This window comes from Lithobates pipiens, unplaced genomic scaffold (assembly GCF_037356315.1).
Source record: "Lithobates pipiens isolate NorthernLeopardFrog02 unplaced genomic scaffold, aLitPip1_a1.2 Scaffold_8, whole genome shotgun sequence".
NCBI lineage: Eukaryota > Metazoa > Chordata > Amphibia > Anura > Ranidae > Lithobates > Lithobates pipiens.
Genome location: NW_027507903.1, coordinates 668,092,998 through 668,118,775, shown reverse-complemented (window position 1 = coordinate 668,118,775; position 25,778 = coordinate 668,092,998). Strand labels below are relative to the sequence as shown.

The 25,778-nt window shown below is 48.7% G+C and overlaps 1 long non-coding RNA gene across 8 annotated transcripts in view; it reads left to right on the top strand.

The window, feature by feature from the left end:
• Window positions 1–6,434: 6,434 nt before the first annotated feature.
• LOC143961916 (uncharacterized) overlaps window positions 6,435–25,778 on the top strand; it is a 184,033-nt gene continuing 164,689 nt past the window's right edge. The window contains exons 1-3 of one of the 8 annotated variants that reach the window (XR_013270582.1): window positions 6,435–6,558; window positions 10,405–10,559; window positions 16,922–17,127. This is a non-coding gene — a long non-coding RNA (uncharacterized LOC143961916). The other 7 variants (XR_013270581.1, XR_013270584.1, XR_013270583.1 and 4 more) reach the window with 7 other exon arrangements.

Here is a 25,778-nt window from a genome sequence, read left to right as displayed (position 1 = left end):
ATCATCGAGATATCGTAGTCCGGGATTTTACCGTTAGCTTACAAAAGGAACTGTACACATGGTAAAGCAAGGACAGAGGGTTGTGTATTTGTAACGGCGCTATCTTTACTCTGACTTTCACTGAGGTGCGTAAGCATGGGAGGAGCCCTTGCCGAAAAGCCAGCGAAGTTGCGCAACCCTAGCATCCCAGTGGGAGGAGTCTGAGCTGTTCTTTCCTGCACAAGGCACCTCGTGAGAGTGTGTCGTGGAAAGAGGAAAGACTGGTCGATACTTTCTTGGAGTTTGGAGAAAGTCTTTTTCTGGAAAATGTACCGTGTTCCAGGAATGCAGCCTGCGCCAGGACCCAGGATGCCTCTTGGAAGGGGTCACGCAGGAATACAGTTGCCTGGTACTGTACTTACGGACATGGGCATTCATCTGCTGCCGCAGGGGCGGTTCGTGCTGTTTACCACTGGAGACATTGAGGGCCTGGGTATGCTGTGCGGAAAGTGCGACGGCCTGGTCACTAAACCTTGGCCTTTCTCCAGGTGCAAGAAGTGTGGAGAGTACACTTTCAAAGTGGAGCAGTCAGTCACGCCACCAAGGGCCTACCGCGTGGACTGGGCCACGGGCGTGACAACCAAGGAGTCGGCCAGATTCGCCCCTTCAGTAAAGCCTTCCACCGCGTTAACACCTGTCGTTGTTGACATCCCAGAGAGAGATGCCGCTATGGCTGCTACTGAGACTGCTGAGGAAACTACTTTGGAGCAGATGGACACTGCTTCTACCACCACTACGGAAATTACTATGCCTCTTTTGGAGAAAGTGGGGCGTGTAAAGTCTTCCCGGAGGCGGCGTGAAGTTCCGCCCCCGAGTCCGGCTGGATCCAATCGGTGGAAGAAGGTTGCTTCGGAGAAGAGTCTGACCGTGAGTCCACCTTTAGTGAACTACTTAACGGCAGAGGAATACAGAGATTCAGAGCTAGAGTCTTTGTCGGATATGGAAGATGAGGACATTTTGGGGACATTGTCGGAGGAGTTGTGGGCTGGAGGGGATGATGTAGCCGCCACTTGTACAGATGTTTTGGACTGGCTATCTCTAACCTCAGGGGATGGAATGCAGAGTGTGGAAAATCCCATCACGGTAAATGTAACTCTCCCTAAACCCGTGAATTTGCCCACACTTAAAAGGGACTCTGCCACGCTGGTGCAACGGTTCCCAAACTCCTGCATACCACCCGGGGAAGGAATTGCCCGTGCATTACTGAGACTTGCAAGTTCACAGAGACTTCTTCATAAGAGAGTGGCCAATGATTACCCGTTGGAATTCCCCTATGTTCCAAGCAGGGGCGTAACTAGAAATCACAGGGCCCCATAGCAAAATGTTGTATGGGCCCCCCCCCCCCATCAAAAAAAAAAAAAAATGAACTAATGCCATTGAACAACAGACTACCACACCCATGTGGCACAGTACCCAGGCAACAGCTTATATTAATTTTGAACAACAAAGTATGCAGTATACTCTATGCAGCCCCTGAAGGGAACACATTGCTGACCTCCTGGCCTTCTAACCAATTTCTGTTCTGTTATATAAAATGAAATAGTTCAACTCACCATAATGCAAAATCAGTGGGATCCCTGAGCGTGTCACTTGCCATCATCGCCTGCCACCAGATGCAGATTGTAACTTGTCACAGGTTGCGGAATGTCACCTACCACATGTTGCGGAATGTCACCTACCACATGTTGCAGATTGTCCACTTGCCACATCCCAGATTGTCACTTGCCAAGATAGATAAGTCACACATTATGCCACACATTATGGATTGTCACTTGCCACGTCCTGGATTGTCACTTGCCACGTCACTTGCTAAACATTATGGATTGTCACTTGCCACGTCCTGGATTGTCACTTGCCACATCACTTGCCACACATTATGGATTGTCACTTGCCACGTCCTGGATTGTCACTTGCCACGTCACTTGCCACACATTATGGATTGTCACTTGCCACGTCCTGGATTGTCACTTGCCACATCACTTGCCACACATTATGGATTGTCACTTGCCACGTCCTGGATTGTCACTTGCCACACATTAAGGATTGTCACTTGTCACATCACCTGCTACATGTTGCGGATTGTCCACTTGCCACATCGCCTGCCACCAGATTCAGATTGTCACTTGTCACACGTTGCAGAATGTCACCTGCCACATGTTGTGGATTGTCCACTTGCCACATCCCGGATTGTCACTTGCCACGTTACCTGCCACACATTACGGATTGTCACTTGCCACGTCCTAGATTGTCACTTGCCACGTCCTGGGTTGTCACTTGCCATGTCACCTGCCACACATTACGGATTGTCACTTGCCACATCACCTGCCACACATTACGGAATGTCACTTGCCACGTCACGGATTTTCACTTGCTACGTCCCCTGCCACATGTTACGGATTGTCACTTGCCACATCCAGGTTGTCACTTGCCACGTCACCTGCCACACATTACGGATTGTCACTTGCCACGTCATTACAGATTGTCACTTGCCACATCCTAGATTGTCACTTGCCATACATTATGGATTGTCACTTGCACGTCCCGGGTTGTCACTTGCCACGTCACCTGCCGCACATTACGGATTGACACTTGTCACGTCACGGATTTTCACTTGCCACGTCACCTGCCACATGTTATGGATTGTCACTTGCCACATCCAGGTTGTCACTTGCCATGTCACCTGCCACACGTTATGGATTGTCACTTGCCACGTCCCGGGTTGTCACTTGCCACGTCGCCTGCCACACATTATGGATTGTCATTTGCCACGTCATGGATTTTCACTTGCCACGTCACCTGCCACACGTTACGGATTGTCACTTGCCACGTCATTACAGATTGTCACTTGCCACATCCTAGATTGTCACTTGCCATACATTATGGATTGTCACTTGCACGTCCCGGGTTGTCACTTGCCACGTCACCTGCCGCACATTACGGATTGACACTTGTCACGTCACGGATTTTCACTTGCCACGTCACCTGCCACATGTTATGGATTGTCACTTGCCACATCCAGGTTGTCACTTGCCATGTCACCTGCCACACGTTATGGATTGTCACTTGCCACGTCCCGGGTTGTCACTTGCCACGTTGCCTGCCACACATTATGGATTGTCATTTGCCACGTCATGGATTTTCACTTGCCACGTCACCTGCCACACGTTACGGATTGTCACTTGCCACGTCGCCTGCCACACATTATGGATTGTCACTTGCTCTGCCACTTTCCTGCTGTGTCACTGAGTCAGGCAGCAGATTATCAGTCAGACAGCAGAGAGATAATGTCAGCTCTCTGCTTCCTGGCTGCCTGCCCAGTGAGGGGGGAACTGCACTGCAGGGATGCAGGGCGGCCAGAGATCATCTCTATGCTCCCCGCCTGTCAGCTCCCTGATTGGCCAGCCCACTCTCTCACCAGCGAACTGGCCACTCTCATCCGCCTCCCACGGATCCTCTGACCGCCCGCTCTCACTCACTGAGCGGACCACCCGCGGAGCCGCCCGCGGAGCCGCGGCGCCGCCCGCGGACTACCCGCGGAGCCGCCCGCGGACCACCCGCGGAGCCGCGGACCACCCGCGGAGCCGCGGACTACCCGCGGAGCCGCCCGCGGACCACCCGCGGAGCCGCGGACTACCCGCGGACCTCCCGCGGAGCCGCCGGCTATCTCCCGCGGAGCCGTGGCGCCTGTCCTCACCGGGCCCCACTTGACTGCGGGCCCCATAGCGCCCGCATGTGTTGCTATGGCGGTAGTTCCGCCACTGGTTCCAAGGGACATTATGACTGTCAGGGTCCGTTCATACAGGGGCAACACGACTTTCAACACGACTTTTGGAGGCAACTTGGACACGACCTGAACACGACTTACAACACGACTTACAACACGACTTTAAGTCGCCCCAGGCCAGGCAACTTTTGCCGCGGCCAGAGAATGAGCTCTCAAGAGGGAACTCCACGCCAAATTATGAAAAAAATTTGGCATGGGTTTCCCCTCCGAGAGCATACCAGGCCCTTAGGTCTGGTATGGATTCCAAGGGGAACTCCCTACGCCGAAAAAACAGCGTGGGGGTCCCCCCCAGATTCATACCAGACCCTTATCCGAGCACGCTACCTGGCCGGCCAGGAAAGGGGGTGGGGACGAGCGTGCGCCCCCCCCCTCCTGAGCCGTACCAGGCCGCGTGCCCTCAACATGGGGGGTGCCTTGGGGAAGGGGGGGCCGCGCGGGCCCCCCACCCCAAAGCACCTTGTCCCCATGTTGATGAGGACAAGGGCCTCTTCCCGACAACCCTGGCCGTTGGTTGTCGGGGTCTGCGGGCGGGGGGCTTATCGGAATCTGGGAGCCCCGTTTAATAAGTGGGCCCCGGATACCGGCCCCCCACCCTATGTGAATGAGTATGTACCCCTACCCATTCACCTGTAAAATAAAAGTACCAAAAAAAACACAACACACGAGATAAAATATTTTATTGCACAGCTCCGGGGGTCTTCCGTCTTCGGGGGTCTTCTCGCCGGACTCCTCCGCTATCTTCTTGTAGCTCTTTTGCTAGCGGAGGAGTCCGGCTTTCTTCCTCGCCGCCGGCCTCTTCTCCCGACTTCGGGGGTCTTGTCCCCCTCTTCGGTTCTTCTGCCGGGCCACCGCACCTTCTTATAGCTCTTTTACTGTCTTTCCCAGATGATGGGGACATTGTCTAAATAAGCAGGGGGAGTGTGTAGCGGCGGGCTCCTGAAGAGCACGCGCTATGTGTTTTTCACAATTTAACATTACCCAAACTGCAGTTTGGTTTGGGTCTATTTGCCTAAATTTGACTTCTGTGTCAGTCTGACTGGGCTGTGAGATGTTCAGCCTGGTCACAGGGGGGCACTGTCTCTGGTGGCAGGCGTGGAACTATGGTCTGGTTGGGCATTTAATTTACTCTCTCTCGGAGTCAGGTCAGTGGGAGTGGCCCTCTCGCTGTGCCCTCTGGGAGAGGGTATTTAAGAGGCAGACGTCACGTGGTTCCGGTCCAGTATACTGTGCTGATTACATGGCCCTGACCCTCCTGACCAGCCCCCAGGAAGGCTATGGCCTGGGGTGCGGATCCACCCGACTTTAATGCCTCGGGGCTGGCTAGCCCAAGGCGAGGGAACTAAGGAAGGATTGAAAGGTGGATGGGTGCTGTCTCTGGTTCGGGAGAGACCCATTGAACTTCGAGCATTCCAGGGGAGGACTCTTTAGAAGAACACCACGTACGGGTTGGTTTTCTCTTAACAAGAGCCTGGAAGGGCTGAAGTTACCGAGAGAATCTGATCTTGTGGATATCGCCAAGGAGGCTGAAAGATCCAGGAATCCTACAAGTGTTCTACAGCTTAGATTCCCTACATGTTCTACAACATCGGTGATAAAGACTTTGTTCCTGAGTAAACATCAGCTGTGAATGGCTATTCTCTGGATGCAGTCAAGTAAGCAAGTTCTCTAACGTTTTTGGACTTTGACATTGAGAGTACCTGAACTTCCTTTCCAACCCTCTGATCCCAAGTTGAAAGACTGTTCAATGGTTTGAGTTTTTTCAACTAAAATCCATTCAAGTGGATCTATTGTCAGTGTCAAGTTACTGGGCCATCTACCACGGGACATCCCCTAGACGTGAGACAAGGAGAACGAAAGGTAACGGTAAGCCCAAAAATAGCAGCAGCTCCTTTGGGGGTTAGAGCTACAGATATATATATATATATATATATATATATATATATATATATATATATATATATATATATATATATATATATATAGATATATATATATAGATATATATAGCTATAAATAGATATATAGATATATATATTATATCTCTCTCTCTATATATATATATATATATATATATATATATATATATATATATATGTATATATAGATATATGTCTATATTTATCTATATATACTATATATATATATATATATATATATATATATATATATATATATATATATATATATATATAGGCATATATAATCTTCTCCACCTTTTCTCTTTCCCACAGACACAGCCCTGTAGTTGTCAGGTGTATATATATATATATATATATATATATATATATATATATATATATATCTATATATATATATAGATATATATATATCTATATATATATACACCAAAAAAAATCCCTATACATGTAACATTTTTTCATATATTTATATTTCCAGCCTTTTTTTTCCATAGAGACATGATCCCTGTTATGAGGCTTCTCTGTCCTCAACAAAATGGCCGTCCAGACAAAGCATTGCACAGGGTAGCGTTCTCTAGTGTCTGGGACGCTCTTCCATTACTCGCAATGCAATTTTGTCCACCATAAAATGGCCGCCGCCGGGGGGAGACCAAGTCGGGGACAGCTTTGCCTCAGGAGTGTGTGAGGCGTGAGGAGACTGTGAGAGAACGGGCGAGAGAACGGGCGAGAGAATGGAGAGACGCGGAGGGGAGGGAAGGAGGCGATTTATCGTGTTTTGATAGAAGAGATAACATTTATATGAGGAGGAGGGGAGAGGTAAACACACAGATAGGAGGATATTATAAAGGGAGGCACAGCAGATGGAAGCTGACACTTTGTGCTGCGGTTCCTAATTGTAATTGTCATTTAACCACTTAGCAACCGGCCCATAGCCGAATGACGGCTACAGGGCGGTTGAAGAACGCGTAACGTACTATATATATATATATATATATATATACACTATCTGTGTGTGTGTGTGTGTGTGTGTGTGTGTGTGTATGTATGTATCTCTATCTATCTATCGTCCCCACCTTTTCTTTTTCCCACAGACAAAGCCCTATAGTTGTCAGGTGTCTATATATATATATATATATACATACACTTAACTCTGGGAGGACGTACTATGATGTCCTCCCAAAATTCCCCCGAGAACTTCCGTGACCGCCGGTATGGATCACGGTAAACGACCGCTCTTCGCGGCCGTTTACTAGTTGATCCCTCCCCTCTCTGTACCGATCGGTGTCAGCAGCGCTGTGGGCTGCATCTGTAGTGCCCACATCGCTGCTCACCGAAAATTAACCCCTCAATTCCCTGCCACTACTCTGCAGTACCCAGTAATGCCCTGCCACTACTCTGCAGTGCCCAGTAATGCCCTGCCACTACTCTGCAGTACGCAGTAATGCCCTGCCACTACTCTGCAGTGCCCCGTAATGCCCTGCCACTACTCTGCAATACTTGGTGATACCCTGCCATGCTGTATGTGGCCAGGCTGTTGAAGTCTCACACATGTGGTATCGCCGTACTCAGGAGGAGTAGGAGAATCTATTTCGGGGTGTCATTTTTGGTATGTACATACTATGTGTTAGAAACATCTTCGACAGCTTTGTGTTAAAAATAAATAAATGCATTTAACCACTTCTCGCCCTGCCGGCCGTCATATGACGTCCTTGAATTTGTGCGGGGATATCTCAATGATGGGTGTAGCTACAGGCATCATTCAGATATCAGCTTTTTCAGCCAGCGATTCCCTACACCATAAGAATGATCATAGCGGCTGTTCCACTGCTTGATCATTCTTACAGGAGGTGAGAGGGGACTCCCCCCCCCCTCCTCCCGCCGCCCTTCGGTGCTACCAACTCGCCAATACGATCAAAGCCAGAATCGTGTTTTATTTTTATTTTTTTTATTTCAGGCTTCCCAGCTTAGAGGTGACATGCGGGGTCTTATTGACCCCCCCCCCCATATCTCACTGTGAAGAGGACCTGTCATGCCACATTCCTATTACAAGGGATTTTTACATTCCTTGTAATAGGAATAAAAGTGATCAAAAAATGTATTTTCGGGGAAAAAAGTGTCAAACTAAAAGTAAAATGAACAATAAAAAAGCGTTTGAAAAATTGCTGCGCAAATACCGTGCGAGATAAAAAGTTGCAACGACCACCATTGTATTCTCTAGGGTCTTTGCTAAAAAAAAAACATATATAATGTTTTGGAGTTCTATGTAATTTTCTAGCAAATAAATGATGATTTTTACATGTAGGAGAGAAATGTCAGAATTGTCCTGGGTGCTCCAGAACGCCTGAAGGTGCTCCCTGCATGTTGGGCCTCTGTATGTGGCCACACTGTGTAAAAGTCTCACACATGTGGTATCAAAAAGGGGTCATTTGGGGGGTATTTGTACTTTTCTGGCATGTTAGGGTCTCAAGAATTGAAATAGGCCATCAGTACTTCAGGTGTGATCAATTTTCAGATATTGGCACCATAACTTGTGGACTCTATAACTTTCACAAAGACCAAATAATATCCACCAATTTGTACTTATTTTTACCAAAGATATGTAGTAGTATAAATTTTGGCCAAAATATATGAAGAAAAATTACTAATCTGCTAAATATTATAACAGAAACAAAGAAAAATTCCTTTTTTTTTTTTTTTTACAGAATTTTCGGTCTTTGGCTTTTTTTTATACTATAAAAAAAACGGTCATTAAATACCACCAAATGAAAGCTCTATTTGTGGGAAAAAAAAAGGACAAAAATTTAATATGGGTACAGTGTTGCATGACTGAGTAATTGTCATTCAAAATGTGAGGGCACCAAAATCTGAAAATTGGTCTGGTTATTAACCACTTAAGCCCCCGGACCAATTTGCAGCCAAAGGACCAGGCTCCTTTTTGCGATTCGCGGAACTGCGTTGCTTTAACTGACAATTGCGCGGTCGTGCGACGTGGCTCCCAAACAAAATTGGCGTCCTTTTTTTTCCACAAATAGAGCTTTCTTTTGGTGGTATTTGGTCACCCCTGCGGTTTTTATTTTTTGTGCTATAAACAAAAGTAAAGCGACAATTTTTGAAAAAAAAACGCAATATTTTTTACTTTTTGCTATAATAAATATCCCCAAAAATATATAAAAAAAAAACTTTTTTTTTTTTAGGCCGATACGTATTCTTCTACATATTTTTGGTAAAAAAAAAATTGCAATTAGCGATTTATTGATTGTTTTGCACAAAAGTTATAGCGTCTACAAAATATATATATATTTTTTTACTAGTATTGGTGGCGATCAGCTTTTTTTTTTTTTTTTGTGACTGGGCCATTATGGCGGACACATCGGACATTTTTGACACCTTTTTGGGACCATTGTCATTTATACAGCAATCAGTGCTATACAAATGCACTGATTCCTGTGTAAATGACACTGGCAGTGAAGGAGTTAACCACTAGGGGGCGGGGAGGGGTTATGTGTTTGTTTTTTTTATTGTAGGGGGCGTGGCCTGGCGTGTGACGTCACTGATCGTCTTTCCCTATAACAGGGAACAGACGATCAGTGATGGGCTCAGTAGGAAGCACGGGGAGAGGTTTGTTTACACAGACCTCTCCTCGTTCTTCAGCTCTGTGACCCGATCGTGGGACACCAGCGGCGATCGGGGTCTACTGGTCCCACCGCCACGGTCACGGAGCTCAGGACGGGGCGCGTTACCGACCCACGGCTGGGCACTTAAAGAGCAATGGACAGGTACGTGATTGTGCCCAGCCACGCTGTTCTGCCGACGTACATCGGCGTGAGGCGGTCCTTAAGTGGTTAAGGGGGTTTAAGTGCTCAGTGGTTAATTTTTTTATTTATTTTTCCCAACAGGTGACCAAGGTCGGTGGGACGAGCTCGCAATCATGCGATAGCCAACTATAGTGATCATATGACCAGGGTGACTGCCGGTGTTCCGTCAGATATGGTATAAATGGTAACAGAAGTGATGTTCTGTCACCGCCATCTTGGTACACCCCGTAGTAAGGATACAGTGAGAGGCGACAAGCGGACATCTTGTTACACCCAGCGGAGCTTTGCATTTCACACTTATTTTTAACAATAAATGGAGCTTATATAGTGGAATTCAAGACTCCGGTGGGATGTCGACCAGCATGGCGGGTGTAGTAGGATAGAGGTTAGGGAAGATTTCGCAGCTACATGACACAGCAGGAGATGCCTGCTGACTACTGTGTGTAATTCAGGCACTAAGGCTGCAACGACGGTGAGGCTGCAATGAGGGCACGGTGAGGCGGCAATGAGGGCACGGTGAGGCGGCAATGAGGGCACGGTGAGGCGGCAATGAGGGCACGGTAAGGCGGCAATAAGGGGCACAGTGAGGCTGCAATGAGGGGCACAGTAAGGCTGCATGGACTTTCACAGAGACTGCATTGATTGGCACTGGTGAGGCTGAATTTGATGGGCACTGGTGAGGCTGCATTGATCTCTTGTATCATGTCCACAATCTCTGGCCATCTCCTGTAATATGCCCGCAGCCTCTGACATCTTGACATCTCCTGTACCATGCCCACATCCTTTGACCATCTCCTGTAATATGCCGCAGCCTCTGACCATCTCTCGTCTTATATTATGTCTGCAGTCTCTGAGGGAGTCAAGAGTGGGAGCGCCGCCGGGATGTGAGGACATGGGAGAAGTCAGACATGTGTGGACTGTGGAGAGGAGTCTATAGGATAAAACCAGAGCCACCATGTTGGAGCCGACTGACTGAGCCCTGCACATTGCACCTGAGAGGAGGTCAGTGACAGCGCCACTAAGCCAGTCTGAGGTGGGGGTCACTGATGTAAGGGGGGAGTGAATACAATAATGTAAGGGGGTACTGATATAAAGGTTTCCCCCTTATATCAGTAACCCCCCCTTCTTACCTTAGTGTATTTTCTGTGGAAGGTGGTCCCCCTCCCCCCCTCACATTCCCAGAGTCCCTGGTGTCTCCCTTGATGATTTTTTCACTTTTACTACTTTTGACTGAAATTTGCTGTTTTATGTATATCTATATATCCCTAGCCCTATGTGCTTTCATATCTATCTTATATATATATAATACGCTCTTCAAACATGCTTTAACCACTTCCCACCCGGCCAATGCACATATACGGCCGGGTGGGAGCTCTCTACTTCTGATAGGACGTTCCTGAACGTCCTTTAGAAGGAGGGGGATCGCGCGTGCCCGCGCAGCGGCGCGATCCCGATGTGCTCGTGTCACCCGGACACGGCGCATCTCAGATCGGCAGGAGGGCTCTGTGATTGGACACGGCTGTCATGTGATCAGGAGGGCCAATCACAGAGCCCTCCTGCCGATCTGAGATGAGCCGTGTCCGGGTGACACGAGCCGTCATGTGATGTAAACAAACAGCCGGTTGCTAGGCAATCGGCTCCTCCTCTCCTCACACAGAAGTCATCGCTGAGGAGAGGAGAGCGGATCGCTGCAGCCGGCTGATGATCAGTGAGTATGAGCTGTTTTTTACAGCTTTTTACTAACTGATCACCAGTCTAGTGTACACACAAATCACCACACAGTCCCCACACATGACGCCAAAACACACATGTCGCCAAAACACACATGTCGCCAAAACACACATATCGCCAAAACACACATGTGGCCAAAACACACATGTCGCCAAAACACACATGTCCCCAAAACACACATGTCCCCAAAACACACATGTCCCCAAAACACACATGTCCCCAAATAATAAAAACACATGTCCCTAATAATAAAAACATGTCCCCCACATATGTCCCACTAAAATCACATGTCCCAATGATTATCTGCACACATATGTACGTGATCACCTGCACACATATGTACATGATCATTTGCGTACATATGTCCGTGATCACACAAACCAATTATTATACACTTAACGGAATTTTTTTCACCAAAAACATGTAGCAGAATACATTTTGGCTTAAATTTATGACAAAATTTGATTTTATTGGATTTCTTTTAAAATAGAAAAAATAAAATATTGTTTTTTTTTTTTCCAAATTTCCGCTTTTTTTGCGCTTATATCGCAAAAAATAAAAAATGGAGTCGTGAATAAATAACACCAAAATTAAAACTCTATTTGTGCAAACAAAATGATAAAAATTTAATTTGGGTACAGTGTAGCATGACCGCGCAATTGTCACTGAAAGTGCGAGAGCGATGAAAGCTGAAAATTGGGCTGGCAAGGAAGGGGGCGAAAGTGCCCTGTATTGAAGTGGTTAAATGTCTGTTTTTTCCCTTTTTATGAACAAGAAATAATGACGTTATGCTATTGGGCTGGTATAATAATTCTATGGGACTGGTATGAAATTATTTCCAAGGCTGGTTTTTATTCCCAGTCCGGCCCAGGGTGGGATATTTGAAGCTCTTCTTTCTTTTGGGACTCCTTACCTGAAGAGTCACTTCTCATTGGTCAGCAGGGTCACATGGCTGTGCCATCCAATCACCACTTGGCATTGTGAGCATTAGGATGGATACAGCATGTTTTCCGGAGGGGTTGGGCGGGATATTTGGAGTAAGTTCACCTTTTCATTTCTCATTATAAGGTCAACTTACATTTTATCTGAATAATCGTGAGAGTTATAGGGGAGAGTCCAGAGACCGGTGCAGCTCTGCAGAGAAACCAATCAGCTTCCAGGTTTCTTTGTCAAAGCTTAATTGAAGAAGCTGAAGCTAGAAGCTGATTGGCTGTCATGCACAGTTGCACCAGATTTTGCACAATCCAGTTTTAGTAAATCTCTTCCAAAATTGTTATCAATATTTCTGTAATTTCTGGTACTATTTGTACCAATCAAATATATTACCGGGTTGTAGAGTTTGCTCGGCCTGAGGAAGGATTGGTTGCTATCGGAAACTGTCGCCAATTTTGTAACAATAGCGCGATTGGAAGTTCCTGTCCAATAACAACTTGTAGTAAATCTCCTCTAATGGACCACAAATGACTGTGATTGGGTATTGGGTTAGGTTTGGGGTTTAGGGGACGGGGGGGGGGGGGGGGGGGTCAGTATTAAAGGGTAGTGGTTAGGGCTGGGGTTGGAGGGGTAAGAGTTAGGATTAGGGGGTGAAAGCTGCACATACACCAGGAGGTTGCTGATTACGATCGGAGGGATTGTAATCAGTTTGTAAAATAAAAAGAGACGAGTAGAAGTAAAATTAAATATTTATTGGAACAAATCTGGTTGATGACCATTGGTCGTCGGGAAATGAGAAGCTGCAGAACAGCCGGGGTTGCTGTTAGAAATCACAGGGCCCCTGTATAACATACTTGAGAGGGCCCCCCCCCCCACCCCCAAAATTTGTAAGTTCCCGAACACAGATCACCTGCATACGAGTCAGATTAGAGCCTGCAGCCATGTTTGTACAGCCACTGCATCTCCAGAGAGTAGTCCTGCATTCACATTAACGCATGTCCGGGACGCTTGCAAAAATTGCACCCGACTTTCATGACACTCATAGAAACGCGCTGCTGTTTAGCACGCAAGGCGGCGCTGTCATTCGTTTTTAATAGCACCCCTACACAACAAGGACTGTTTTTTGTGTTTCTGACTCTTATGCCCCCCTCGGAATTTTCATCGGGAATCGTCAGGAATCCCTCTCTGGCCAAAATGCAATGCTGCAGTGTATATATAGTGCCTGTATGGAATATCCAGTGTATACATAGTAAGGTTGAATAAAAGACACCAGTCCATCCAGTTCAACCTGAGTGAGTGTCTACAATTGTCCCTATCCCTGTACATTGCATATATACTAGGACCAATTTTGGACAGAAGCTAATTAACCTACCTGCATGTCTTTGGAATGTGGGAAGAAACCGGAGTACCCGGAGGAAACCCACGCAGACACAGGGAGAACATGCAAACTCCAGGCAGATAGCGTCGTGGTTGGGATTCAAACCAGCGACCCTTTTTACTGCTAGGTGAGAGTGCTAACCACTACACCACTGTGCCGCCCATGTGTGGCACGTCACTGATCTCTGCTCCCAATCACAGGGAGCTGTGATCAGTGACACTGTCACTAGGCAGAACAGGGAGATGCTTGTTTACATTAGCATTTCCCCCGTTCTCCCTCTCCTGACTGCAGGAGAGCTTTAGGTGTCTGTCCCCCAACAGACTCCTCTCTGCTCCCTGCTCCATTGTAAGCTCAGTCCTCACTTCACAATCATAGTCTGTTTCCCTTGTAGTCTTTGTTCCGGCTCCACTGTAGTTTCTGTGCCGGCTCCCTCGTAGACCCTGTGCCGGCTCCCTCGTAGACCGCTCCCTCGTAGTCCCTGTGCCGGCTCCCTCGTAGACCCTGTGCCGGCTCCCTCGTCGACCCTGTGCCGGCTCCCTCGTAGACCCTGTGCCGGCTCCCTCGTAGACCCTGTGCCGGCTCCCTCGTAGACCCTGTGCCGGCTCCCTCGTAGACCCTGTGCCGGCTCCCTCGTAGACCCTGTGCCGGCTCCCTCGTAGACCCTGTGCCGGCTCCCTCGTAGACCCTGTGCCGGCTCCCTCGTAGACCCTGTTCCGGCTCCCTCGTAGACCCTGTTCCGGCTCCCTCGTAGACCCTGTTCCGGCTCCCTCGTAGACCCTGTTCCGGCTCCCTCGTAGACCCTGTTCCGGCTCCCTCGTAGACCCTGTTCCGGCTCCCTCGTAGACCCTGTTCCGGCTCCCTCGTAGACCCTGTTCCGGCTCCCTCGTAGACCCTGTGCCGGCTCCCTCGTAGACCCTGTGCCGGCTCCCTCGTAGACCCTGTGCCGGCTCCCTCGTAGACCGCTCCCTTTTGGCTTCAGTTTAGCTTCTGTATGGCTCTCCATTGATCACTCTCAAATGAAAAGCCATCCAATAACACCTGCTGCTCGGTTGAAATGTTCTGATTTAGGAGGTTATCCAGTATTAGCCTCTGCCTTGTAACTTGTCTGAGGCCCTGCAATAGCAAAAAGAGAACAATGAGATCCATGAATGATTAGAAGAAACCCCCTCTATGTAGGGATGCACCGATATATCGGCTGTGGAACATTTTCGGCCAAGAATAAGGTTATCTGCATTTTGCCAATAGAAGAAAAAAAAGGTGCCGATATTGGCATGAAGCGTCCCATTGATTTCAATGAAGAATCGCATCACATTGACTTCAATGGATAATCGCATCCTATTGACTTCAATGCAAACATGCCCCCTATTGACACACTGATCAAATACATACCTTACGTCGAACAAAGAATGGGGGTCGCGTCTCTCTCGCCTCCACCTCCTCCCAGTTTATTCCTTCGAAAAACGGGTGGTCTCTGATGTTCCTGAAGGCCGCTTTGCACGCCTCTCTGTCTTTGCACTGGAGCTACGGGAAGAAAAGAAGACAGAAAAACATAAGATAACAGTAATGGCTCATGAAGTGCACTGACTTTTTGGCGGAGCCTATATGGCTACTCTCCTTGTCCCGCTGGGACTGTGTCACTACTTACCTTTTCCAGCAGGTCCTTAAAGTTGTTGTAGGCTTCTTGGTTACTGGCACTGTCATGTGGAATATGGGTTGGATAAGTACCGAAGGCCAGATCACATAAAGTCATTGCTAACATGTAGTAATCTATGGTTGGTTCAGGCGACTTCTGTGGGGAAATCAAAGGGAGAAAGACAAGGATAAAAGGTCAGACTAGAGAACAGCAGCATCAACATTACAACAAGTATTAAGTTTCAGTGTGTAAATGTTAATCCCCAGGGGTGGGTGGTAGCTGGACGTGGCCCCCAGGAGTGGACAGGACCCCCAGCGCCCAGATGATGGTTAGACAGGATCCCCAGGACTGAACAGGACCCTCAGGGCCAGATGGTAGCTAGAAAGAGCCCCCCAGGTGCAGGTATTAGGTGGACGGGACCCCCAGAACCAGATAGTGGCTGGATGAGGACTGGACTTGATATCCAGTTGGGTAACTGGACCAAGGTCATTAATCCAATCCTAATCTGATAATTGCTCTATATATACAAGTTCTGGGTAATCCAGGCCTAGCATGGTTAACAATTGCTCTGTGTATGGGCACATTGGACTTACCTTGCATTCAGGCGTGTTGAAAGTTGCAACTCCAAAATCCGCGATTTTTATGTGCCCGGTGCTATCTATGAGGATGTTGTCAAGCTTTAGGTCTCTGTGGAGAAAAAAAGAGTGTCAGTTCTGTAGTTCAGACAATGATCCCTCCCATAGATCCCGGGAATTACAGAGGGATGAACAATCACAAAGCTCCCTTTCCTAGCGCCGCCCAATGTTTCCTATGATCCGGTCTACATTCCTCCGTCCTCATCTCCTTATTTGCGCGTCCATTGGATGGAGGAGGAGGAACAGGTCACCATTGGGTGTTCAGGCAGCAGGAGGGGGGAGAGGGGGTGGATTGTACCGCAAATAATTGTACTTACTGGTGTATGATACCCATGGAGTGGATAAACTGCAGCCCACACACGAGCTCCGCTGCGATCAGTCTGAGGGTGGTGATGTTACATCTACCCGCCTTGTCCATCAGATCTCCTCCGCTCAGATATTCCATGACATAGAAGAATTGGTTCTGGGGGGGGAAACACAGATGGGTCAATCAATGCATTTCACTTAGAAGGTCCAAATCAGAGTGACGTGTTGTATATATCTACCCAAATATACTGCAGGACGTCTACCTACACTATATCCATCCATATCTACATCTTCCTACACTATATCTATACCTACCTACACTATATCCATCCATATCTACATCTTCCTACACTATATCCATCCATATCTACATCTTCCTACACTATATCTATACCTACCTACACTATATCCATCCATATCTACATCTTCCTACACTATATCCATCCATATCTACATCTTCCTACACTATATCTATACCTACCTACACTATATCCATCCATATCTACATCTTCTTACACTATATCCATACCTACCTACACTATATCCATCCATATCTACATCTTCCTACACTATATCTATACCTACCTACACTATATCCATCTATGTACATCACATTGCTGAGGTCACTGACCCAGCAATGATGTCACCAGACTGGGCATATGATGACATCCAGATATCGTGAAGCAATGTTTGCACTATTTTATATACATGCCATTCATTCTATACTTATCTCTCTTCCGAAAAATAGACTTACCTCCGTCTGGAATGTGGCATAGGCGTGGGTACAGTAATGGCAGCCCCCCACCTTCTCCAGGCAATGAAGTTCACGCAGGGCGAAGTCATGGCTGAATGAAGCTATCTCCATCTTCAGAACGATCTTCACGGCCACCAACATGCCGCTGTCAATGTGAGTCGCCAGCACCACCTTGTAGGAGAGAGAGAGGGAGGTAGACGGTTAGTACGTTATCTTATTCCATGTGCTCTAACTGCTAGGCCTGGTTCACACACGTTTTGCTGTTTGAAATGCATTCCTCATTCGGACTTCACTTCAGACAGCAATACCGAGGAACCACGCATGTTGTGCATGGTTGTTGTGTGGGAGGCGGTTGCAACACAGCATTGTTTATTCAAATGAATCAAGTTCGGCCACAGAGCATGACAAGGGGGTATAATTCCTGCCGCCGCTGCGGCGAAGGAGAGCATTTGTACACCCCCAGCAACAGGGGGAGCAGTTGAGGGGAGGCGGGGTTTTAAAAGAGGAGTGTGTGTGGCTGTCAGTGGGTAGAGAGGTGTCGACAGAAAGCTGATCGCCGCTTGCGGGACCCTGGGGCGGCAGATATCCCAGGTGCCCAGGCTAGCACACCCCTGTCTGGCCAGTTGGACCCCTTTCATGCTGGGGTGCTTTGCAGGCGCTACAGTGCTAAAAATAGCGCCTGCAAAGCGCCCTGAAACAGTCGCTGCAGTCTCTCCAATGTTAAAGCCCTGGTGGCTTTCACACTGGAGCGGTGCACTGGCAGGTCGCTGAAAAAATGTTCTGCTAGCACCATCTTTGCAGCGGTGAAGGAGCGGTGTATACTTCACTCCTTCACCGCTCCTGCCCATTGAAATCAATGGGGCAGCGCAACTATAGCGTTGCTGCAGTGACGCTTTGTGGGCGGTTTTAACCATTGCTAGCGGCCGAATACCGCCGCTAAAACGGTGGTAAAGTGGTGCTAAAAATAGCACCGTTCGTTTTACCACTGCCCCAGTGTGAATGAGGCCTTACTGGAGCTCCGTGCCTGAACTTGTTGTGGCATTGAGCTTCAGGATTCAGCTGTACTGCCCTGATGGTCGGCTCTGTGTGTGGGATATGATAGGAGGGTGCTGGTGCTTTATTTATATTTTTTTGTGTGGGGGGGGGCAGTTTTTTTGCCACTACTCTAGGCCTGGGCCTTGTTGGCCTAGGCCAAAACACAGCACTGTGATCCCCCCCAGTGTGTATGGGCCCCTCCATACTAATCTCTCTCACTAAGCTTACTTACCGTCCCAAAGGCTCCTGATCCAAGTATCTTATGGAAGATGAAACTCTGCAGAGTCAAGTTGGTCTCTTTGTGTCCTGTAGGCGCCGCTACTCGTTCTGTTGTCACACCGTCAGCTAGAGAGAAGAAAGAGAAATACATTTATTGCCCCGCCCGCATACAAGTCTTATCACTGATTTCTATTGGTAATTAAAGTCTCCAATACAGAAAGAGCTGACCCTGGAAGTTTACATTTACACAGGGATATTATCATCGCATCACTGACTAACTGCAGGCTTAGAGCAAGTCTATAGGTGTGTAGGTATGGGGAGGGGGTTAAGCTCTCAGTGCAATGCCCAGCAATGGAGGCAGTAGATTATGGTTGGGGGTAATCTTTAACTGCTTTAGCCAGGAAATGGGGGGGGGGGGGCTCAAAATACTTTAAAATATTTCAGTGCCATTCCCAGGAATTTGGGGGGACATTATGGGGTGGGGGGTTAAAGCGGAGGTCCACCCTAAAGTGGACCTTCCGCTCATAGGAATCCCCCCCCCCCCATCGGCGCCTCAATTGGCACCTTTTAGGGGGGAGGGGGGTGCAGGTACATGTACAGTACAGGTATCTGCACCCACTTCCGGGATAGCTCTCTGCGGAAAGGGGCGTAGATTCTGCAGAATCTACGCCCCTTTCCGAAAGTCCCCCGCTGCCTGCTGGGAAACACACAGATCCCAGAGGCAGCGGGTCCATCCTTATTGCGCAGCGCGACTCGCGCATGCGCAGTAGGGAACCGGGAAATGAAGCCGAAAGGCTCCACTTCCTGATTCCCATACCCAAGATGGCAGCGGCAGCACCCGAGAGACGATCGAGAGATCTGCTTTGGGTGCCGACATCGCGGGCGCGCTGGGCGGGTAAGTGTCCTTATTTTAAAAGTCAGCAGCTGCAGTATTTGTAGCTGCTGGCTTTAAAAAAAAAAAAAAACGGCGGAACTCCCGGCGGACTCCCGCTTTAAACTTACAGTGCCATGCCTAGCAATGCGTGGGGAGGGGGGGGGGAATGAGGTGGTTCAACTTTCACTGACATGGCCAGCAATGTGGGGGAGTTAATGCGGGGGTTAAAATTCAGTGCCAAACCTAGAAGTTGGGGGGGGGGGGGGAATAAGGAGAAGGAATGTGGGGGCAGTCCAGTTTATCATTTCTCTTGTCAATGATAAGTAAAATTGGTATTTGCTCGCTATCACAGGGCGAATTTCTCCTCCTCTGAGCCCAGTTCCTCTTTAGGGATGAATTTGGTGGAGGAATTCCTTGTTCCCCTTTCCTATGTACTATTTGAAGATTTACAACTAATCCTTACCTCCTTCGTCACTCCTCCTCTTCTTCCTCAGATGGCTCTCACATTCTATGTCCTGGGATGATCTCCTCTTCTCTCCTTTTCTCTCTGCACAACTCTGGAGATCCTCCCTGGTTGTGTAATATCTACTACGCCTCTTCCCGGGAGCCTGGCCTGTCTGCTCAGCAGAGCTCCCTTCTTCCTCCTCTCTTCTCCTCTTCCTGGTAACCTGCCCTGTTTGCTCAGCAAACATCTCTAGTTCCTCACTGGCACTGTAATAGATTTCCTCGCTGCTACTCTTCCTGGAAACCTGGTCTGTCTGCTCAGCGGAGCTCCCTTCCTCCTCTCTGCTCCTCTTCCTGGGAGCCTGGTCTGTCTGCTCAGCAGAGCTCCCCTCTAACTCCTCTCTACGCCTCTTCCTGGGAGCCTGGCCTGTCTGCTCAGCAGAGCTCCCTTCTTCCTCCTCTCTTCTCCTCTTCCTGGTAACCTGCCCTGTTTGCTCAGCAAACATCTCTAGTTCCTCACTGGCACTGTAATAGATTTCCTCGCTGCTACTCTTCCTGGAAACCTGGTCTGTCTGCTCAGCGGAGCTCCCTTCCTCCTCTCTGCTCCTCTTCCTGGGAGCCTGGTCTGTCTGCTCAGCAGAGCTCCCCTCTAACTCCTCTCTACGCCTCTTCCTGGGAGCCTGGCCTGTCTGCTCAGCAGAGCTCCCTTCTAACTCCTCTCTACTCTTCCTGGGAGCCTGGCCTGTCTGCTTAGCAGAGCTCCTTTCCTCCTCCTCTCTGCGCCTCTTCCTAGGAACCTGGCCTGTCTGCTCTACAAACCTCTCTAGTTCCTCACTGGCGCTGTAATAAATTTCCTCGCTGCTCCTCTTCCTGCGCCTCTGATTGGACATTGTGGATGTTCCAGTGCAAAGTTCCTCTCTGCTAATCCCTTGTCCTCTCTGCATGGCAGCTTTTATAATTTTAATTAGATATGAAATAATAAAGGGAAGTGATAATATAAACTTCTCTTCCTCTTCCTGCGCTGTGTACAATATATACAATCTATATATGAAGGTTATATATGGAATATTCTCCTATAATAGTATGCTGATAGAGAGCTCAGAATTCTGTGTCTGCACTCGTCTGTCTCCAATACACACTGACTCTCCAACTGCCCGACACTCTGCTTTTATAGGCTGGGAGCCCTCTATGATGTCACTTCCTGTCACATGACCAGCCTGAGCTTTCAACTGACACTAACTGACACGTATGCCCATATATGGTAAACGGCCCGGATCATGTAAACAGCACTGATCATGTGATACAGATATGACATATACCAAAGTGTTGTATAATTTTACACATTATTCATATACATTTATATAATGCTGACATATTCTGTAGCGTTGTGCAATAGAAAACTATTATTACTCATCTATATATAAAGAGCTCTGATCTATTCTATTACATTGTACAATTATATATTATTATTATTCAAATATCCAGCCACTGTCTGATCTTCCAACTGACACTAACTGACACTTATGCCCATATATGGTAAACAACCCAGATAATGTAATATGGATCTGACATATACCAAAGTGTTGTACAATTTTACACATTATTTATATACATTTATATTAGTGTTGACATATTCTGTAGCGCTGTGCAATTCAAAACTTTTATTATTGTTATTACTAATGTGTGTGTGTGTGTGTGTGTGTGTGTGTGTGTATATATGTGTATATATATATATATATATATATATATATATATATATAAATATTACTGACACATTCAGTAACGTTGTACAATTACATAGTATTATTACAGATTTATATATAGCATTGTACAATCAGTATTATATATTTTATATAGCGCTGACATTTACCCTAACATTGTACAATCACTCATTATTAAAGTCAATCATTTTATATAGCACGAACATATACCGTAGCGTTGTACAATCACACCTTATTACGATACATTTTATATAGCGCTGACATATACCATAGCTTTTTACAGTCACCCATTATTACTATTATTATACATTTTATATAGCACATCAGAGGACCCCCCCCCATATCACATCAGGGGTACCTCCATCACATCAGAGGACCACCCCATTACATCAGAGAACCCCATTGCATTAGAGAACCCCTACCCATCACATTAGAGGACAGACCCCATCACATCAGAGGGGGGAACCCAGAATTACACCCCAGGGTAATTTACATTGCAGCCAGAGGGAACCCAACTGGAAGCCCCAGGGGGAACCCAAATGGCAGCCTGGGGGAGGGGTTAATCCAAATGGCATCCCAGTGAGTTCCCAAATGGCACCCCAAGGGTGTCCCCACGTGGCACCCCAGGGTGGGAACCCACGTGGCACCCCAGGGTGGGAACCCACGTGGCACCCAGGGGGGGATTCCACATGGCAGACCAGGAGGTAACCCAAATGGCACTTTGGGATCACCCAGGGTACTATTTGGACTTGCCAAACAGGAACCTGGGCAAACCCAAATGGCACCCTAGGGGGAAGAAAAATAGCAGCACTGGTGGAAACCAAATGGCTATCTGGGCAGAACAAAAATTGCACCCAGGGGGATCCCAAGTGGCATTCTGGGGCAAACCCAAACGGCAACCCGGGTGAACCAAAATGTCACCCCAGGGGTGAATCCAAATGGCACCCTAGGGGGGAACCCAAACGGGCACCGGGCAAATCCAAATGCACCCTAGGGGCAGCCAAAATGGCAGCCCTGGTGGAACCCCAAATGACTCCCCGGGCAGAACCTAAATTGCAGCCCAAGGGGATCGCAAACCCATATGGGAAAGATGCATATATAGCAGAGATATATTTGTTTAGGAGATATGTTTAATTTTCATGAAAAATTCTGACCCCCCATCTTAGCAGCACTGCCCATCATTACAAAACATCACGTCAGAGATCCCCCCCATCACATCAAAGATCCCCCCATCACATCAGAGGTCCCCCCCATATCGCATCAGAGGTCCCCCCCCAATATCGCATCAGAGGTCCCCCCCCCATATCGCATCAGAGGTCCCCCCCCCCATATCGCATCAGAGGTCCCCCCCCCATATCGCATCAGAGGTCCCCCCCCATATCGCATCAGAGGTCCCCCCCCATATCGCATCAGAGGTCCCCCCCATATCGCATCAGAGGTCCCCCCCCATATCGCATCAGAGGTCCCCCCCCCATATCGCATCAGAGGTCCCCCCCCATATCGCATCAGAGGTCCCCCCCATATCGCATCAGAGGTCCCCCCCATATCGCATCAGAGGTCCCCCCCCATATCGCATCAGAGGTCCCCCCCCCCATATCGCATCAGAGGTCCCCCCCATATCGCATCAGAGGTCCCCCCCCATATCGCATCAGAGGTCCCCCCCCATATCGCATCAGAGGTCCCCCCCCCATATCGCATCAGAGGTCCCCCCCCATATCGCATCAGAGGTCCCCCCCCATATCGCATCAGAGGGTCCCCTCCCCCCCATCACATCGGAGGTCCCCTCCCCCCATCACATCAGAGGTCCCCTCCCCCCCATCACATCAGAGGTCCCCCCCCATATCACATCAGAGGTCCCCCCCATATCACATCAGAGGTCCTCTACCATATGAGAAGTCATCCCATCAAATCTTAGGACCCCCCCCCATCACATTGGAGATACCCATCACATCAGAGGACTCCCCATCATATTAAGTATACCCCCATCACATCAGAGGGCCCTCCCATCACATCAGTGGACCCTCCCATCACATCAGTGGACCCTCCCATCACATCAAAGGACCCCCCCATCATATCAAAGGATCCCCCCATCATATCAAAGGACCCCTCATCACATAAGAGATATCCATCAGATATTTCCCCATCAGATCAGATATCTCCCCATCACATCAGAGCTCCCCCATCACATCAGAGATCTCCCTATTAAATCAAAGGATCCCCATCACATCCGAGGTCCCCCCCATATCACATCCGAGGTTCCCCCCATATCATATCCGAGGGTCCCCCCCCCCCATATCACATCAGAGGTCCCCCCCCCCATATCACATCAGAGGTCCCCCCCCCCCATATCACATCAGAGGTCCCTCCCCCCATATCACATCAGAGGTCCTCTACCACATGAGAAGTCACCCCATCAAATCTTAGGACCCCCTCCATCACATTGGAGATACCCATGACATCAAACTACCCCATCACATCAGAGGGCCCCCCATCACATCAGAGGGCCCCCCCCATCATATCAAGGGACCCCCCATCACATAAGAGATATCCATCAGATATTTCCCCATCATATCAGGTATCTCCCCATCACATCAGAGATCTCCCTATTAAATCAAAGGATCCCCTGGCCCATCCCCATCACATTAGAGTTCCCCATATCACATCGGAGGTCCCCCCCCTATCACATCGGAGGTCCCCCCCATATCACATCAGACGTCCCCCCCCCCATATCACATCAGACGTCCCCCCCCATATCACATCAGACGCCCCCCCCCCCCCATATCACATCAGACGCCCCCCCCCCTATCGCATCAGAGGTTCCCCCCCACATATCGTATCAGAGGTTCCCCCCCACATATCGTATCAGAGGTCCCACCCCACATATCGTATCAGAGGTCCCACCCCCCCATATCGCATCAGAGGTCCCACCCCCCCATATCGCATCAGAGGTCCCCCCCCATATTACCACATCAGAGGTCCCCCCTCCCATATCACATCAGAGGTCCCCCCCACATATCGCATCAGAGGTCCCCCCCCCCATATCACATCAGAGGTCCCCCCCCCATATCACATCAGAGGTCCCCCCCACATATCGTATCAGAGGTCTCCCCCCACATATCGCATCAGAGGTCCCCCCGATATCACATCAGACGTGTCCCCCCCCCCCGATATCACATCAGACGTGTCCCCCCATATCACATCAGAGGTCCCCCCCATATCACATCAGAGGTCCCCCCCCCCTATCACATCAGAGGGCCCTCCCATCACATCAGAGGGCCCCCCCCATCATATCAAATGACCCCTCATCGCATCAGAGATTCCCATGACTTTTGAGGTCCCTCCAACACATCTGAGGTTCCCACATTAGATTTGAGATCCCCCCATCACATCAGAGATCCACACATTCCATTAGAATTCTCCCCATCACATCACGGTCCCCCCCTCCCCCCCCCAGTCACATGAGAGATCCCCCAGTCACATCAGAGGTACAACCCATCACATCAGCGTTTCCCCCCCTATCACATCAGTGTTCTCCCCCCCATCAAATTATAGGACCCCTCATCACATCAGCGATACCCATCACCTCTGAGGTTCCCCTCATTACATCGGATATCTCCCCCCCCCATCACATCAGAGATCCCCCCCCCCCATAACATCAGTGGACCTCCATCACATCGGTGAACCCCCCATCACATCAGAGGACCCCAATCACATCAGATCTCCCCATGAAATCATAGGACCCCCCCATTAAATCTGAAGATATCCCCATCACATCCGAGGACCCCCCATCACATCAGATGACTTCCCATTATCAGAGAACCCCCCCATCATATCAAGGACCCCCCCATCACCTAATAGGACCCCCATCAAATCAAACATAACCCATCACATCACAAGACCTCATCACATCAGAGATCTCCCCATCAAAGCATAGGACCCCCCCCCCCCATTACATCAGAGGAATCCTCATCATATCAGAGATACCCCCATCATATCGGAGATATCACCATCACATCAGAGGTACCCCATTACATCAAAGGACCTCCCATCACATCAGTGGACCCCCCCCCCATGATATCAGAGATACCTATAACATCTGAGGTCCCTCCAACACATTAGAGCTTCCCCATCACATTAGAAATCTCCTCATCACATCAGGGGTAGCTCGATCATATCAGAGATCCCCAAATCACATCAGTGGACCTTAATCATATCAGAGCCCCCCTCGTCACATTAGAGGTCCCCCCCATCACATCAGAGGACCTCCATCCCATTACATCTGAGGTCCCCTCATCACATCAGAGTTACCCATGACATCAGAGGTCCACCCATCCAACTAGAGATCCCCCCCATAACATCAGAGGTCCCCCCCCATCACATCAGAGATCTCCCCATCATATCAAAGGACCCCCATCACCTAAGAGGACCCTCATCAAATCAAAGGACCCCTCATCATATCAGAGATATCCATCACATCACAGGAACCCCATCAAATCAGTGGTCCCCCCATTAAATTAGAGATCCTACCCCATCACATCAGAGGATCCCCTATTACATT